Raw genomic sequence first — 19,781 nt, 5'->3', positions numbered from 1 at the left:
TTACGATTTCAATTTATAATTTCATGCAATTATATACATAATTTTCCAATTCGATTTTATATAACGTGGAGACCAAACATCGAAATTTCTTGTTATCGCTCGAATATGCAGATCACGAAATTCTGACAGAGACCCTCCACCAAGAGCCCTGAAATCGGTCTCCATTTTTAAACTACCTTACCTCTGCTTTAGATTGGCCAAGTGACGTGGCGTCTACCAAAAGCATACTCGACTGACCTTTTTACCTCCTGTGCCAATCAAAACGAGTTTTTAGGTAGGTATGTTAGGATATAGGAACACGGCGTCTACATAGTTTGTATCTTCGACTTTCATTAGTTTAGAACACATTCCAGTTAAAAAATATATTTTATTATCTTAGTATTCTAGACCCATTCTCCCGTTATCTTTACTGTCTTTACACAATTAGCATTTATCTTCACTTTGTTACGTGTGCTAACATTACTAACCTACTAAGTTCGCACGAACATTCCACAGACAGAGACGTGAGGACTTGTTTATCATGTCAGTAAACATTAACACAAAAACTCATTTATGGTCGCGATAAGGCGGTTTTTGTCGCGGTGCCGTAAATAACGCGGGATGTGGATGCTGCGCCCGCGATTTGGGCGATAACCGAGCGATAACGATATCGGCGGAAGGCGCGCTCTTGACCTGCGATAGCGGCTATAAATAGGACAGGATAACGTGGGTCACGTCCGGCAAGTCCACAATTTGGTATCATGGAGCTCATTTACGGCATTTTAGACTCCCACTGTATGTACGTTATGTTTTGTATAATATGGAGCATTACATGAATTAAAAAAAAAATATGTTTACCTATTGCGCATATTGCACATTGCGTTCCTAAGGTAGTTTTGACATATAAGATCTCATGGATGGATGGTATCTAGTTCCCAGATAGGTAATGCATAGGTTTCAGAAGAATCAAAGATATTCAGAATATTCTGGATCCTGATACGGTTGAATATTAATACTCATTAATTACATAAATATTTGGTGGTTGTTGTTTTTCAAGTACCTATAAGCTATTTATCTCAAAACGATAAACAAGCATGAAACATATGTGTGTGACATATTTTTTACCTCTTACAAAAAACAAGCCATCTCGTATCTGCAAGCGCTACTCCATCGTCCTGATAGAAGGATTCCCTAAATGTTTTGACACTTCACTTGAACCGATAAACTGTGTGACCGTAGTTTTTGTCGCTTTGGCAGCCTCTTAACAGTTTCTGCAGTGTTATATGTCATCGGTTACAAATATTTAAAAGAGCGTGAGATTGTTCGAGAGGTAGGTTGAAAGTGAACACTGAACAGTTCATTGTTTTTTATGACTTTCGTTAGCTAATAACACAATAATAAGAGTTAAGCTATAGTCGACGTAGACATAACACTAGCAAGGAGGAAACCATTACTATTCCAAGTATTGGTACATTCGGTTCTGAGTATTTTCACAAAAAACTCATTTGAATTTAATATGTAAAGTTGCTTTGCTAACTTATATCGATGTATTGTATACAATTTATATCTCCCTCTTATACTACTCTAGCACTCCAAAAGGGATGAGTGTATGTTGGGAATTTAAAGCTAATTTTGTTTGTAATTGTTTTTAACGAATAAGATTGGCTGACCGTGCTAAAAACTATTAAAGTAGAACTTGTCATTAATTGAATTGATTAAGTTGTCAACCGAGTCACGGTTGTCGATAAGTGTAATTGTAATAAGTCGTAAGAAAGCCAGCTGCAGTGATTAAAGAGAGCAAATGTGGAGTGTTGGGTGTTGGGTGTGGGCGTCGCGTCGGGTCGTCGCTCGAGCCTCTGCGATCAATAAGTCAGGCCTCGTGTATTTCAACAGCTTACAAAACACAGGCGGGTGGAATACACACATAGACTAGTATAATTGTAACCTTGAATCCGTAACAACTACATGCTTAACCGGATATCGTGCTAGAACTGGGTAACCTGAATGTTGCCGGGGCTCGGTCAGCAATGACACCCCGTTGTGTTGTGCCTACCTGTGTGCCTATTTTACTACCTATTCATATAATTTAAGTATTTATTTTATTCGTTTCATACATCACTTGGTTTGGTTCTGTTTGGCCCTATGGTTGACTGGTAGAGAATGCCATTTGGCATTAAGTCCGCCATTTGTACATTGTTGTATATATTTTGTGCAATAAAATTTAAATAAATAAATAAAATCACTTGTTGGCTTACGGGCGTATTTTATGATTAGAAGTGAATCTAACTTTTTTAATCCGTATATCGCATCGTTCGGGAAATTCTAGACTAAAAACTTTTATTTATCTTGGTTTCAAATAGCTTTGCGAGGCGTTAATTTAAACTGAATTTGATACGGTGTACTACCTAATTTAAGATCGCATTTAAACAAGTTGTTTATAGGAAATAAAATAATAAAATCCTTTGTAATAAGCGTAATAACTTAAATTAGTGCCAATAAAAGCGTAGTGAAAAGCATATTACACAGGCCAGGTGAAATTAATTGCCATAAAATACTATAATTGAAAGCTGATAGCTAATTTAAAAGGTTCGTTTTTATATTTTATATGAAGATAGGTATAGTGAAAATATACGAGCGTCGATGCAGTGGAGTTCGTCTAGCGTTATACACAAATATTTTGTTTATTCTAATAAATTTTACACATGTCGATAAAACGCTTCTGTAATGGGAATCATAATAGTAATATTTAATCTAGTTTATTTTGATCGTATAATAAAATTGCGTGAGACTAATTGTTGAAAAAATTAAACTGTAAAAAAAGTTGTCTTTGGACCACTTGCACCATTCACTAACCCTAAAAATTACCATGGTTACCAGTAAAATTTGACACTGGGTTACCGGATTAGTATGATGGTGCAACTGGCGCATAGATAATCATGTTATCATCTACATACAGCACACTTCTGCGGGCATGGGCTTGAAGCAAAATTGTCAGTACGTTGGCAGAGCCTTGTTGAGAGTTCTTGCTTTCTTTGGTAAAGTAGCCAGTACACCTTTTTTTAATTAAAAAAAATGATATTTTTTCTTTCAGTACAAATGGTGTTTCTTGTATTTGGATTTAGTTATCGTATATTTTCTTATAAAATTACATTAGTATTAGAATTAAACATTAGTGATTATTTATTTTACTAGTAATAAATACAAAAAAACAAAAAGTTTAATGTGCGACCCTGCCAGGATTCGAACCTGGAATCTTCTGATCCGTAGTCAGACGCGTTATCCGTTGCGCCACAGGGCCAATCGAGAAACGTGTCGAAATTATAGATTGGGTGCTGTATACACCTCCTTCCGAAGAAAAAAATTGTTTATGATGATCTGATATTTTATTATGATCAAAATAAATATATGTAATGTGCTGGTTACTAAAGTTTATATAAAAAATATTTTTAGTTAATTATAAATGCCTTCCAGTTCCAGTACACTATTTACCAACCTACACTTTGTTTATTGCTAATTATTATACAGTGTGTAAATTTAATTTATTAATCCAGATATATACACATTTTTAATCATAAATTACGAAGATTCTTTTAAGTTGCACTTATGACCCCGTTATTAATTTTTGAAAAATTACCGAGCAGCAATGTACTGTACTGCAAACATTACGAGACATGACATAAAATATTCGACTTCGTTTTGACATAAAATGACATGATATTACGAGATACAAGCTTTTTATACCTAGTATGTAACTGCCAACAAGCGTTGACACTTGACGTTACTTTAAAAAGCTCGTAAGTACCTCGTAACTTCTGTGTTGCTTTAGAGTTTAGATTGCGGGCCGAATTATTTTGTATTTGTATGGTTAATATTTGTATTTCTAAACAAAATTTATCTTAATATAGGTACTTGCTATGCTAACCACCGTTTAAATATTCGCCCGTATCAAGTTTACAGTTTACACACGTAGTGTAGATTAAGCAAGTAAGCTATGTATAGGTATTTTTAATTTTGACAATATTCAGTTCCATTAGTGTATCACGCTTTGAATAGTATCCTTAATGAAGATGTAAGATGTAAGTATCAATAGTTCCATGTAGGCGTGCATGTGGATACAAAAGGGTTGATTAGCGCCACGTGAGCGCGGTGCTAATTAGTGAACACAGAGGTCGCGTGCAGGCGCGTGGCCTCGTTAGTGCGCGTGCCGCCCGCCAACCGAGTGGCGCCACTGGACTTCGTATTTGTAATCGTAGAAGTTTTTGATCGTTACGAAGAATTCAATTCAGTTTGTGAGGAAAGCGAGATTGTTGTTGTGATATTACCTGGCTTTCTTTGATCTCGATCTACCAAAAATCGAAAATCTCTGTTATTCCATTACCTATTAGTCCTATTACCAATTTGATAGACATATTAGAGTAAACGTTCTTTGAATATCGATATTTGCCCCTTGAAAGAAAATGGAATTTAATAAGCAGGAATAATTATAATATAAGACTACAACCAGAGACGAGATAATAGTAAAGACTGTAAAATTAATAACGTTTTAAACTAACATGGTTATTTTATTATTTAACTTTGAAACTACAAATAAACGGATAGTTATAATCTTTCGTGTTGTGATTGTTGTGAATCTCTGCGTCGTCTGTTTTACTATCTAGTACTATCTACTATCTAAGGAAATTCTTCCTTTCGAAGCAAATGATATAACTTAGTAGGTATGACAACAATTTATTGTCATTAAAAATTAATAACTAACATACGTACTTTTTGGTTGTACATTACCTATTTTTAGTAGGCTGTTTCTTATCTATGATCAGATAAAATGAAGTTGGTAATAGGTAGTACAGTCGCCATCAGATATATCGGAGCTGCATAGGTGCTCAAAAATATCTGAACACACACTCTAACGCCTTGAAAATAGAGGCGTGTTCAGATATTTGTGAGCACCTTGGCCGCTCCGATCTGATGGTGACTGTAGGTATTCAAGTCTATTTTCATGACATAATATTACATAACTTTTGTTCCAGTCAAAAAATCATCCGAAATAAACTTTTCATAGTATTTCCACTTACAACAATATTTCATTTTTTACGATTTCCCTTGTCATATTAGCGGGATAGCGGCGGCGAGCTATTTTTCATACTATAAAACTTTTCACGCAGGTCATTAGCGGCATAAACGAGTGTGACAAGGTCCTAGGCCATCAACGCGTCGTCGCTTGCGCAGCGCCGGTGTCCGCTGGTCGTACTTCCTTCGTAAAAATATCATTTTATGATTCTTAATCAAGAATAACCCGCCACTTATGAGATGCTGACAGGAGGAATTTTCGCTGTCTGTTGCTTCAGAAGTGTTACGTTTTTTGTTTATTTTTTATAATTATGAGAAATTCTCAAGTTAGTTGTCAAGTTGTCAACAAGGTAACAGACATAACACGCTTACTCTAGGAATAAGCGAAGTGCGAACAGCTCCGACCACTTGGACGTGACGACGACGAGCGAGCGCTCGAGTGTTCACAGTAGGTACTTACTGTACCTTACCTACTCAGTGTTGGATGGGTTTCTATCGAAGGGGCTCAAACACCACTAATAATGACTGGGCTACTTGTAAAGTAAATTATCATTAATATTTAAGTACACTTCTTAAGGGCTTAGGTATATGTTATTCAGTTTTTTTTAAGTTACCGAATACGCCAGATTTGATTTTATAATGTTTCAAAAACAGAGTAGATATTATAATGGCAGGAGTCCATTTCTCGAATGGTATGTACTAGACTAGACTAATATTAAGTGTGTTGTTATATAAACCCATATCTAACACCGACTGAGAAATGGACCCCAAGTATTGGAGTAATTGTAATTAGTTACATCTACCGGTTGACTTTGATACCGAAATAGATTAGGTACATCGCCTACTTACCTATTCAACATCAACAATATACCCGACTCGTCCTATGTCAGTTTCGTAAATTACCCGTAAGTTAGAGGTAAAAATAAAATAAAAAACTGGCCAAGTACGAGTCGGACTCGCGCACGAAGGGTTGCGTACCATTACGTAAAAAACGGCAAAAAAATCACGTTTGTTGTATGGGAGCCCCACTTAAATATTTATTTTATTCTGTTTTTAGTATTTGTTAGCGGCATCAGCAACAGAAATACATCATCTGTGTAATTTCAACTGTCCAGCTGTCACGGTTTATGAGATACAGCCTGGTGACAGACACAGACAGACGGACAGAGGGAGTCTTAGTAATAGGGTCCCGTTTTTACCCTTTGGGTACGGAACCCTAAAAAGAAGTTCAAGCTACAGTTTTTTAGAAGAGGCAAATAGGTGCGAGATGCGTGGGCCGCCTGCCTGTGGGAACCACAAACATGACTCAAACCAAACAACCTTTATGAGAATACTAGTTCTAGTTCTCTTCTACAGTACTACAACCTATGGGTAAATATAGTGTGGAAAAAATTAATGGGCCCTGGAGGAAAAGTGCCTTAAAAGCTTAAGTAAAATGAGCTAACTTGAGGTACTTTCCCTCCAAGGACCATAAATATTTTCCACACTGTAAGTATATCTATGTACAATGACAAAAATTATTTGACTGAGTAAAAAGAATATACTAGAATAAATATAAATACGGCGGTCAATCTTGGGCAAAAGTTCAATGTTAACTAAATTAATAGGGATCCTTATTATGTTCCATATCTTTGTAATATATAAGTAATCCAAGCAAGATTCTATTTCCTTTCAGCTAGAGTTAACAGTATTTTTTTTTCATGTAAAGGTAGGTAACATTTTAAAATGCGTCTTGTCTTTCCCCGAATCCTAGTTATTATTTTAACCCAAAATTCATTGAAATAAGTAATTAAAAACTTAACAGTAAACCTGATTCGTGTGTTTATAGGATTCATCAAAAATAATAATTTTACCTACGTACGTCATTGCGTCATACTTATACCTACACGTTATTGCTTGAGAATCTAGTTCCGTTTATTGGTGTAATGTAACGGTATTGAGGTAAATACCTGGTATATATCAGGCTCGCATCGACTCGCAATAAGGAAGCATATTATATTATATTGTAGGTGGCCTGCTCGAGGCTCGAGCAGGTCATACTCGTACGTAAAGCCTCGCATTACCGCGGCGGTGTCAACTCACTGGCGCCGGAATGGCGGAATTCTTACAACATGATACTCGTCATACGAGAAATTTGTTGACATGGAAAGATCGTGTTTGTTATTCGACCGCTGTATAATTTAAGACTGATTAGCATTAGATATGATACCGTGTTAAATAAATGGAGCGTTCTAATTTAGCGCCCGTATTTATTAAGCTGGTGATGTCGGACTCATCATCCCTAATGCATGCATATGCCGTTGCTTCAGTGTTTCCGCCCTTAGTACTATGAATATTAATCCATTATATTTAGACATTCCTCCCCTCCCTTTTGTAAACTTTGAGGAGAGCTTGGCGAGGGGCGTCGGAGCATTGCGGAGTTCATATGTAAATGGTTATGTAGCTTGCACAATGTGTAGCGCCATATGGAGTATTAGATTGGGACACTAGGGACATGATGCGGGATTGGTTCCAACCGGCACAACTGGCTACATTTGCGTGCAAACGTTGTTTTAGCCATTTAGGAACAACTGTTTTTACTTTGAGCTTATGGCAGCTGAACAAATGTTGTGTTTGAATGCAGTGTAACGCTGACCAGTGAGTTTATCTCAAGCTTGACATAATTTGTATGTCCAACGAGGTTTGTGCAGCGTGCTTCTAACTTAGCGTCTATCTTTATTATTCTTTTACTTTAACTTTACTGGACATACCAATCTAACGAACAGTCGAAGAAACCAAAGATTGTAGTCATTATCTTACATTAAATATTTTATTTGAATATTTTCTCAAAGTACAACAGACCTGTGGTATTCCGATTGTACATTGCAATAACACAACATATGAATACATAGGCGTAGCGATGGTGTAGCTAGAGAATATAGGTAAATATTCAGATTATCTGCTCAACTCCCTACCCTGGCTATATTTTAAAATGCTCTATGCTCAAGGTCATCTGCATACTGTACGATATTTAGATATCATAAAACATGTAAAATATACAGATAATTCAACAACAGACTACATTGGCAATAAAAAGAAAGTATGTACCAACATGAAAGTAATCCCGCAAGAAAATCCCATAAAAACATAGTTTCATCACCGAACACTCTTCTTCCATTACGTCGTCCATCCATTCATATCGGGTGACTTAATCAAAACGTGCACTTGTCGAGCTGAGGGGCGAATATATTCATTTCGTCCGCAATATTTGTACATTAGAGGTCTCGGCTCGCTTCGCTCCCTCCGCCTGCTCCCCTCGCTTGACTCCGAAGCCTAAACTATTCAGATTCACGATGTATTGTCGCGACTGGCAACTCATCCCTCTAGCATAACTATACCTTCAGATTTTAAACAATTATGCGTAATCAAAGGTCAGATGTATACTGGTCTGTCTATGGCGAAGTAGCTGGTAAAAGCAATGAATATTCGTAACAACCAAGCTCATCCACCCTCTACCAAGGCTAGTGAATGCGATCAAGAATCAAGATTACATCGAGATATCTCAGTAACGCATATGAGTAAGAATTTTAGTGCACCAAATTAATGTGAAGCCACATTCTTCGATGTCTTTTACCAGAGTATGCTCGTTACGTCCACATAAAATTAAATTAGTCACGATATTAAACTTAATCGAACATTTCCGTATAACTTAAATATACATAATTATAATTATTATTAATTATATTATTATTAGTATTATATATAATTTAATGGAAAAGGTGGGTCGAACGTATTAAAATAGATATTTAGGAATAAGACTAATAAGTAAAACGTTTTATTACATACACAAATTCCCTTCAGGCTTTAGCCTTCAATCTGCGCCTTGTTTTATATTATGCAAATATATTCCTGAATAGTTACTAAGTAATAAAAAGCGTAGGTATTTATTGCCTGGACAGGTCGGTTTAATAATCACCCGGTTAGACTGCTTCGAACGAAATCTCATAGTAGGGGTCTGAGAGTCCAAAGAAAATCAGGGGGCGGCACGAAAGCAATGAAACCTTAAATCCCTGGTACAGAGTTGTAATCCGGCGAGAAGTTACAGGGGTGCCAGTTGGCCGAGGCTAATGCGGTTTAGTGTTTCATTTCAAGCCGATATTGTGTTTTTATACACTTATAGTGTGTTGTCTTTGCATTTAATCCCATTATAATAGTTGGGTTAAGCAGATTTTATGTGATAATTTGTTCTTTATGTCCCCGAAGGACATAATACGTAAAGGATACGCAACGGAAGTACCTTAGGATGGTATTCCACCTATTACATTTCTTTGTTCAATGTGTATCGCGTCTCAAATCTTGTTTAATGAGAGAGTGAGACGCAATGACATTGGACAGGTGGATAGTTGGATACCAACACATATTTGTCAACAAAATTTTAAAATGTATAGGTTATTTATGTCGTAAAGAAAATGTTTATTTTGTTTTTTTATGTCGTTATATTATTTATTATACATATTTATGTCCTTAACTGCGTTGCCGTTACTATTTATATTCACAACCAGCAAGTTATGCTCCTTGAAACATTCAGATTCAGGCACAAAATCCTGTTGTATGTTACAGATTGCTGTGAATCTGTCCCACTAAAAATACATAATAAGAGTCGTGACGAATGCAAACTTCTTTTGATGTCGCAATTTATGAACATGAATTGTCCATTTATAGAACATGATTGGCGAATACTCGTTAGTCGTCGGCGACCTCAGCCGTAGGCGGCGCACGTGCACTCCTTAATGAGACCCTGCCCTCAGCCCTGTCTGTGCCGATGCCGGGCCCGGCCATCTCCGCGATCAATACGTTGTTTATGTTGCACCACGAAACTGAGATCGGGACCTGCGTAAGTAATTTATTGGGATACTGTTTGAATAAATATGAATAAAAATAGATAGGTAATACATTGATGAAGTTCCTCGGACGCGGAGGCCTCCATACCAACACCAACTCTCTGATTGTATTAGATTATAATGTAGTATAAAAAACTTTTACAAAAAATATCTAGTTTTAAACACAATTGAAAAAAAAAACATTTCAGAAATAAAAGCAAAAAGTTCGCAGTCGGTAGGATTCGAACCTACGCTCCCAGAGGGAATCTGATTTCTAGTCAGACGCCTTAACCGCTCGGCCACGACTGCTGATGACGGTGTGGACGAAAATATTATTTACGTTATACATGATGTAATCATATGTCTTATCAAGTCTTATGTCAATTATTTTTAATAAAAACAAAAGATTTCAAGACAAGGCAACTGACAATAATAATTATGTAAATACTTACCCCCTTATTTATAAAATTTTACGGGTCTGATATAGTTAAATTATGTTTTATCCCTTTCATACAAATACATAAGTCAGAATGACAGATAAAGACAAACGATTCATACTATTTATAGCTAATTCAGGCCAGTAACGCGATTTTAAATAACGCCAAGTAAAATCTATAAATTTAATATGAGTACAGTCAGCAGCAGAAGTTGCTAAGCGGGCGAGGTGTTCAAAATGATCTTGACGCGACTTTATTGTTAAGAGAATAAGAGCGTGTCAAGGTCAATTTGAACACCTCGCCCGCATAGCTGTTTCTGCTGCTGACTGTACCTACGTGATGCGTACAATTTCAACGTCATATTTTATTGACCTAGTAAATATTTTGCTGTAAAACAAATTTAATGGCGCATGAAATCTTCGTTTGGTGTGAAGTGCGGTTTTATTATTATGAACATGGCATATGGAGGTTAACATGTTTATCTGCTAAATTAATCTTCGGTCGTGACAACGCGGATATGGTTTTACCTAATGTTTAACTGAGCGAGATACCTACAGACAGAGTTTGCCGATCAAACTACTTACACATTTGACGCAATAAACCTTACTTAATTTAAAGGATAAGCCAACAATGTTGCTGTTTTCCAATTTACTTAAGTTATTGGCCGCGTTAAATATTGACGTCCAAGTCTCATAAACGAAACCATTCAAAAATTACGCATACAGGACCTTCTTCTTATAGATTTTTTATTTTACATACTTATGTGTAAAATGATATGTCATTTACTATCCTTTAAATGCAATAAACTTATATATGCGTAGATACACTATTTTTTACTGCGCATAACACCTAATTAACTGGTACGTAGGTTAGGTTACCCACCCAGTTGTAGATATAGGTAATTAAAGAGGGATTATTTGAACGGATGAATAATGATGATAAGATTTGAGACTGGCTGGGCATATCTACCAGCCATTAATTAAATTGATTGGATAATAGGTATATTTAGTGATTCATAAATATATTCAGTAGGTACATATTTGGAAGGAAGATGGTTGTAATCTTATAATGTTCAGTGCAGAAGTACCTAATGACGTGGCTTAGATTAGTAAGTAGTTATAGGTACCCACTTTAATAAGTCAATAGTCGAATTGCATAGGTAATACCTACTAATTCGCTTCGAATGACATAGTTTTTACTTTACCCAGTTGTTGTTTAACCCCTCATGCTAATATTTACTCAAGCAAACGAAAGATCCCAAAATTGAACCATGAACGTAGCGAGTGGTTCGAAAAGTGGTATCTTCAATGTTGCGAGGGGTTTCAATACTTTCAATCCACGAGGTTTAAACAAATTTTGCTACCTAGTGAAACATAAAAAAATTACCACTTAATACTACGAAAATACTGGTAACTTAACGTAAATGCAATTAAATATTTACCACTCAAAATCATCACTTAAAAGTCAATTAATTAATCTACCAGCCATCATGAGAAAACTTGCCACTCGTGAAAAATGAAACTTTCTCATTAGTTATTGAAGAATAAAGAGAGACTTTACGAGCTGGTGTGGTGAAAATAATTTTTATTTTATTTTATTTTATTTGGAAATATGTTTACATGCCCTTACAGATAGATTCAGTGCGATATGAAACTTAAAATTAACATATACAATAATAGCATATACAATAATAATGTTATTGTTATCTACTGTAATATATTTTCCTTCCTCTGGAATTCTTTGGTCAAACTTTTGTTCAGCAGAGGACGAGTTTATGCTCATTTGATAATTATGACTGCAATATCGAGCTCAAACAAAGAAATTATGCACGTAGTTATTTAAAAAACAAGGCGAATATATACCTGCACATAAGTTTACATGTGTACAAAGACAGGTGCAGCATTACATGCAAATTAATGTTGACGAAAATTTAAGAATACCTAGTGCTGTGTCCCTCACACGTCGCATGAAGTAAGCGCTCTATATTCGGAGCATTGTGAGGTAATTTACATTTCATTTGCTCCAAGTCGTGTCGTGGGCTTCACAAATGTGCCGTACGCGTCATTACAGGCAGTCCACTATAAGGCTAAATAATTTAGTTTACGCATAGTTCTTACGAATTCTAGAGGTCAGCTTAAACTGGATTTACGTTCCATTCACGTATAAGTTGAAATAATGAGCGTAGTGTCACGGCGGGTGAGTACGACTTACGAGTATAAATTCTCGCCAGTTATCCGTTTATCCGTTTTATAGCTCCGTTTGAAACGACGGACTGCGTTTATGCTTCCAGGTATTTAGATCTATAATGCATATACATACATTTAAGGAATGCATAAAAACTAAATGAAGGTTTAAAAGGTCTCACAAATAAAGGGACCCATGAGGGCCGATTTTTGAATTTCGAGCGCTCGATTTCGTGTGGTTCCCTTCAATATACCTACATCCACTACTAGGCATTTAAATTTTACTCATAGAATTGAAAACGAGTGCTCAATACCATTAGATTCCCAATTTCTATTGCTCGTATTTCAAAAGTATCAACTCGCCGTTTTCTACGGATTTTCGAGTGATGAAATCGAGCGCTCGACATTCAAAAATCGCCCCCCTGATAGATCCTACAGGTAAAATGTTGTTTTGGATGTCGAAACGTGTACATCTTCCTAACAAACATGGTTTTATAAGTGACAAACTTTCTACCTATTCTAACCCTAACATTTAAAAAAAAACGCACTCAATTGTATACGGTATTTTTGCGCAATCAATTTCAAATCAAATGATTTTCCAACAACGCCTACGGATGTTATGCGTGGTAGGGCAAAACTTTATTATATATATTGTATACATAACATATAAGTATGTTAACTAACTTGTTATGTTACCACCGGGTTGATGATGAAAACTAATACTTGTACCAATATTTTAACTTTATTCGTTCGCTACCAACATAATAACAACCAATTTACAATAAATATTCCAAGACGTCGACACTGTAACTCGTCTGTCCACGAACTGCCCCTTGTCCCAGTGTACCCGCCTTTTAATAACAATTCAAGATGGCGGGAACCAGTGACAAGTAAGGGTCAACTGATACTCTTTTTTAAGCTAATGGTAAAAGTAAGAATGATCAAAATATAAGCTATTAATAAATAATGATCCTTACAAACAGTGTTGCTAACAAACTGTTTATGCATAATTATATTTGTACAACATTATACAATTTTTCCCTGTAGATACTCCACAATGAAGAGATCCACGACAGGTTTACAGCACTATCGGCATTGTTAGTAATAAACAATGGGTTTTCCGTCACACGGTACCGTGTCTTACATATCTACCAACTACTACAATACCTTATATGTACTAGTAATGAAGCACTGGTTCACAAAACTTAGCAACTCTGTGCCACGTTGTAACGAATTACAGGGTCTAGTATACAAGCTATGCATTCGCGCACATTCAATACAAACGTTTTACAAACTCAAGAGGTTTTCTTCGGATCACAAGATCCGAAGTAATCCGAATACATGCAACTGCAAATGCAAATGGATTTTTCAGGCTACGAAATATCAGAGAATTGTTATGTCTTTAAAGCAATAAATTAGCATAAGGCATTGAAATCTTTTATTTTTGGACACTAGAAATGTACCTAATTCATTTTTCAATTTGATATATTTTACCGAAACCGAACCGAACCGGCGCAAGAAACTGAGTAATTGACTTTTTCAGTGCCATTTCTTAATTCATACGGATTTCGAGATCCGTATCACATATCGCGTAACCAAGTGCCCGCTCTCGGTAAGCAGCAGTGATAAAAGGTCTGGTAGTAGGTATGGTGTATTTATAAAAGATAATGCGGTTCTGCACACAATGCCACAGTGACTGGGGCATCACTTCCGCTGCGCCTAACTGTATCGGAACGTGCATGAGCTCATAAATATACGCAACTAGCTGTTGCCCGCGACTTCGTACGCGTGGATTAACCCTTTTAGGGGATGAATATTTAAAAACGCTTATATTACTTTTCTTGTATTCTAATAATATGCCTTTATACAAGGATTCAAGTCCGGCACTAAAAAAAAAATTTGATCTCCATACAAACTTTCAACCCCATTTTTACCACCTTGGTGGATGAATTTTCAATTGCTGAAATAAGTTTTTTTCTCTTTTAATTATATATCTTTCTATGAAGTTGTAAGTACCTAGCTTAAAATAAAATTAGGACCACGACAAACTTTCAACTTCTTTTTAACCACTTTAGGGGATGAATTTTTAAAAAACGCGTAAATCACTTTTCTTGTATTCTAATAACATGCCTTTATGCAAAGATTCAAGTCGCGCACTTAAAAAAATGTTTGACCTCCATTCAAACTTTCTACCCCTTTTTCACCACCTTAAGGGATGCATTTTCAAAAACGCTAAAATTAGCTTTCTTCTCTTTTAATGAAATACCTTTTTACGAAGTTTCACTCTTAGCTTAAAATATAATTTGGACCCTATACAAACTTTCAACCCCTTTTAACCCTTTTAAGGAATGAATTTTTAAAAACGCTGAAATTACTTTTCTTGTATTCTAATAATATGCCTTTATACAAAGATTCAAGTCCCACACTCACAAAAATATTTGATCTCCATACAAACTTTCAACCCCTTTTTCACCACCTTGGGGGATGAACTTTTAAAAACGCTGAAATAAGTTTTCTTGTTGTCTTATTATAATTAATAAACATTTATATTATAAAATTTGTACCCCAAGACAAACTTTCATCCCCTTTTTAACCCCCTTAGGGGTTGAATTTCCAAACACGTCAATATTACTTATTTTTGTAATCGGCTATTATGCCTTTCTAGGAAGTTTCAAAGTATTTAGTAATGGATTCAAACTTTCAACCCTTTTTTAACCCATTTAGGGGATAAATTTTTAAAAACGCTGAAATCACTTTTCTTGTATTTTAATAATATGCCTTTATACGAAGTTTCAAGTCCCGCACTAAAAAAAATGTATGATCTCCATACAAACTTTCAACCCCTTTTTCACCACCTTAGGGGATGAATTTTGAAAAACCCCTTCTTAGTGGATACTAACGTCATAAAAGCTACCTATTGTGAAAAATTCAGCTCTCTAGGTCCAACGGTTTGGGCTGGGCGTTGATTTAAGTGAGTCAGTCAGTCAGTTAGTCAGGACTTTTACGTTTATATATATAGATAAGGTAAAACTAACAACCCTAATAAAATATTTATGTTTTATTTGTTTTCTAAAATTCTATAAGTTCTGTAGACTAGATTATAATAGAGACAAGGAGGCTTATGAGAAACGTATCGTTTTAAAGTTTCATAATACCTACATACTTGACCTTTGATTAAATAAAATTGTTATTAACAATTATTGAATCGATCAGCACTTAAGCCCCGACTGAGTTACGTTTTCATAACAACAGCACAATGTTAACTCAAAGCACTAAAATAAAGCTTTAGCATAGCTCGTAGCAAAGCTGGGTAAACATAGGCCTCCAGGGAAATATGCGCGATGCCCTTTACACTCGTTCAATATTAATGCGGGCGGGTTACTCGCGAGTCGTCGCGACGGGCACTTTACTGACTTTAAATATTCATTACACTTTCCAAATTACTACCAGTGTCTGTGTGTGTTAATAAAGTTTATACATATAACTTTTACTTAATATTCTAGCATCACCCGTAACATGGGTATGCTAAATTTAAGTAAACTTAAGGTTACCTGGGTATACCTAGTATTACCCAAGCCTTTTGGGTAAAGCCCGAAAATTAAATCAACTTTTACACCATTATCCAGCCAGTGTTGGGTATACCTAGGTGTGTAGGGGTAAACCCCGAATACAGATTAATGTTTTTTAAATTTTCGGACTTTACCCAAAAGGCTTGGGTAATACTAGTTATACTCGGGTAAACTTAAGTTTAATCAAACTTCTAACATTACCCGTAACATATATAGCATATAATATGATCATTTACATTATTTTGGTTTCATAAGTAATAGATACTAGTTTTTTTTAAAGTTTTTCAATAAAAAGACACGTCAAGATTGTTTACCTTTTTTATTTCATGCTAACAAAAACGAGGTATAATATACAACTATTTAAGTAAACGGATTATATCGCGTAAGTATAATAAATAAATAAAAAAACACCCCGTAGTTACGAACCCTTTACAGCGCTCGTGGTCAGCGGGAGACTGACGAAAAATGGATTCACCTGTGTCAAAATTACAATGTGCAAAACTACCCATATACAAAAAATTATAGACACAAATAAATTTTAGGCTGGTAAAATTAAAATGTAGGTAAGCGGTAAAATTAAAATGTAAGTAATTGAAAGATAAAAATATTTTGTTAAGTAGATATACACAAATTGTAACTTAGCAAAGTTAGTCCACTAAAGTCATATTGTAGTAGTTATGAATAATATATAAGTTGGTAGCGTGAAAGGTTAACGAGAGGCGAGTGACGTGCCCCAGCGCTATTACCTTCATTGCCGTTCTTGTGACGGAGAACTGTTTGGAAATAGGCTATTAATGGTACAAAGTACAAAGCATAAATATTGTAATATCTTCGTATCGTAGTCGTAGCAATACCCACAATAAGTATCTGGTATTGTCTGTGTACCGACTGAGTGATAAGAACTGGGGCCCTAATTGCCACGCGATCTCAATGGATGTCTGTTAGTTCTGGAGTCCCACAGGGTTCTCACTTGGGTCCCTTGCTTTTTACTCGTTATGCGAATGACTTGACTAATCACATCCAGAACTCTAAAGTATTTACTTTACGCAGGTAAAATGTTATTAATTACTCCTACACTTTATCCGGTAAAACATTAAACCAGGCCTCCTTCACTCGCTCAAGGCCACGCGCTATATGCCTACCGCTCGGCGTATCGTCGACGATTCAACCGATAGAGGGCCGCCGAACGCCCGCCTGAGCGCTCGCACCGCGCGTTTCCCGCGCCTATGCTTCGAAATGCCGAAACCACAAAATTATTGTGCAGTAGATGGGTGTAAAAGTCAAAAAACAAAGGAAAATTTGTCGTATTTACCGAGTAGTATTTTAAATCTATCTTTATGAATTTTGTCACCATTTATTTCTTTGAACATAAGTAGGTAAATCGTAAATGAAGGAGTTTTTTGAGTCAGGTAATATAATTGTTGTTTTTAAATATTTGATTGAGTAATAAAAAATATGGTTGATTCGCAACATTTGTTTTATTACAATAATAGCATAAGTAACAGTACAACCCTAGCGCATTCTTACGATGACGCGTTGGCACGTGACTCGCACGGCGAGCAAGGCAGTCTCGACTCTTTGTTCGCGTACTTATGGTACATTTCTTCTCGTCCTGAGCAGCAGGTATTATTATTAAGATTTTGTAGGCTATTATAGCGTAGGTATTTTCGCTTTTGTATGGGAATGATGTATCTGTTACGTAGTAACTATTTATTAATCTGTGATTAAACAGAGTAACCGAAATTAGAGATCTTGGTGTGATTATGGATAGGAAACTCACTTTTATCCCACACATTAATAAAATGCTGGCAAAATCATATAAACAGTTAAGATTCATTATGCGCACAGTATGCGTGTTGGTAAACCTCCTAACATATAATTTTTTTAATACAATAGTTTTGTTCGAAGTCACCTTGAATTTTGTTGTTCAGTATGGAAACCGTTTTACAAAGTACACATCGACAGAAATGAGCGACTTCAAAAACGATTTATTATATCACTGTGGCCTTCAGGACTGGACTAGCCTATACTTCTGACTATACCGATACTTTTAAACGTCTAAATATTCAAACTCTTAGTGACCGTCTGTATTCCACTGCAGGACTGGTTACGGTGGGAATGTATTCATCAAACGCGCATTAAACTATTTAATGAGTATGCGTGCTTGGGTGGTTATTTGTTTGTTCCACTCGCGGTGGAGATGGAGACCATTGGGTGTTGGTGCTCGGAGGCACGGTCCTTCTTTAGGGAGCTCGGGAGTCGCTTGCGTGAGAGGGGTCTTGATCCCCGCTCCGGGTCATTCCTGGTGCAAAGATTATCTATTGCGATTCAACGCGGAAACGCAGCGAACATGTTGGGAACTTTTGCGCCTGAAATGACTCGTGGTGGGTTATTTGATTAGTTGTTATTGGTTTGGTTATTTGTCTGTTTTTTTATGATGACTGTGTTTTTTTTTCTTTAATATTTCTTTAGTACTTATTTAATGTATGATTTTGTGGTGTAGTAATAGTTTTGTGTTAAGTGATGGAAGTGAATGTATGAAGTAGTTTTGGTTTTTAATTATTTTTGGACATGTTTGAATCATAGATGTATTTATTCAATAAAGTTATCATAAAAAAAACTGTAATAGATGTCATATATATGACATCTATTACAGTTTTTAATTTATATATAGTAGTGTGACTACTTAAAAAAAAAACAAAACAAATCAAAATATTTAATAAAATAATTTGATTTGTTCCCAAACTTGTTCAAAGTTATCATACTTATATTATTCAATGAGAACCTTGAACTTAATGATATAGACATTTTTAACTGTTCACTAACACAACTTAAGAATGCATTTATTTAAATGCATTCTTATTGAATATAACTAAATATAATAAGTTATATTCAATAAATATTGAATATAACTAAATTTATAACTTGCTTAGACGCACTTACAATGTATTTTTGATAGAGATATCAAATCGTTGATTTACATATTTTAAGTATATAGTAATTGTACAATACAAATTAAGTCTTTCTCTTATGTATAGTTAATAGCCACTGACCCATTTATATGTAAGTACATATGTTATTTTGTTATGAAACTCTATAGTTTCTACCGTCTATACAGTCATACATAGTTTATGAACATATTTTAAAGACAAGAAGAATAGACCTATGTCTATTCTAACCAATAGTCATACATAGTTATGTAGGTATAACTGTTTGTTTCTGAATAAAAAAAAAAAGTGACGGAACCTAAAAATGGCTGCAATAGAGCTAGCTACCACAAGGTTACTTTTGTGAAGAAAGGCATTGTCGCGACCTGAAAGATCATATAGCGACATATTTGTTAGGAATGCGAAGTATTAGAAAATTAAACACATAATTTAATATAACCCCGTTGTGCTACTTTCTATGCACATATATAAATGGCGATGCCTACTGTGTGGGCTAATCGGTGTCGTTGTACGCGCACTTGAAGTGTTTTTTGCGATTACTCGTATGAATTTACTCAGCCACCTGCTCGCACTTTTGGCACCGTTAGGTATAGATGGTATCGAGGAAAACAATAAACGCAACACTAATCAATCTAATCCTTTGGAATTTTATATTAGGGACACTATACGTACACCGTCACATACCTACGTATATAGATTATACGTAATCTATTGTATATGCGTAATACTTATATTTCGC

At 35.5% G+C, this 19,781-nt stretch overlaps 2 non-coding genes across 2 annotated transcripts; both read right to left on the bottom strand.

The window, feature by feature from the left end:
• Positions 1 to 3,204: 3,204 nt before the first annotated feature.
• On the bottom strand, positions 3,205 to 3,277 carry Trnar-acg (transfer RNA arginine (anticodon ACG)). The gene has a single exon. It is a non-coding gene; the product is annotated as a tRNA-Arg (tRNA).
• A 6,855-nt stretch (positions 3,278 to 10,132) lies between these two features.
• On the bottom strand, positions 10,133 to 10,214 carry Trnas-aga (transfer RNA serine (anticodon AGA)). The gene has a single exon. It is a non-coding gene; the product is annotated as a tRNA-Ser (tRNA).
• Between the last annotated feature and the right edge of the window lie 9,567 nt (positions 10,215 to 19,781).

Source organism: Cydia strobilella, chromosome 11, assembly GCF_947568885.1.
Source record: "Cydia strobilella chromosome 11, ilCydStro3.1, whole genome shotgun sequence".
NCBI lineage: Eukaryota > Metazoa > Arthropoda > Insecta > Lepidoptera > Tortricidae > Cydia > Cydia strobilella.
The sequence above is the reverse complement of the archived record's forward strand: the minus strand, read 5'-3'. Positions and strand labels throughout refer to the sequence as shown.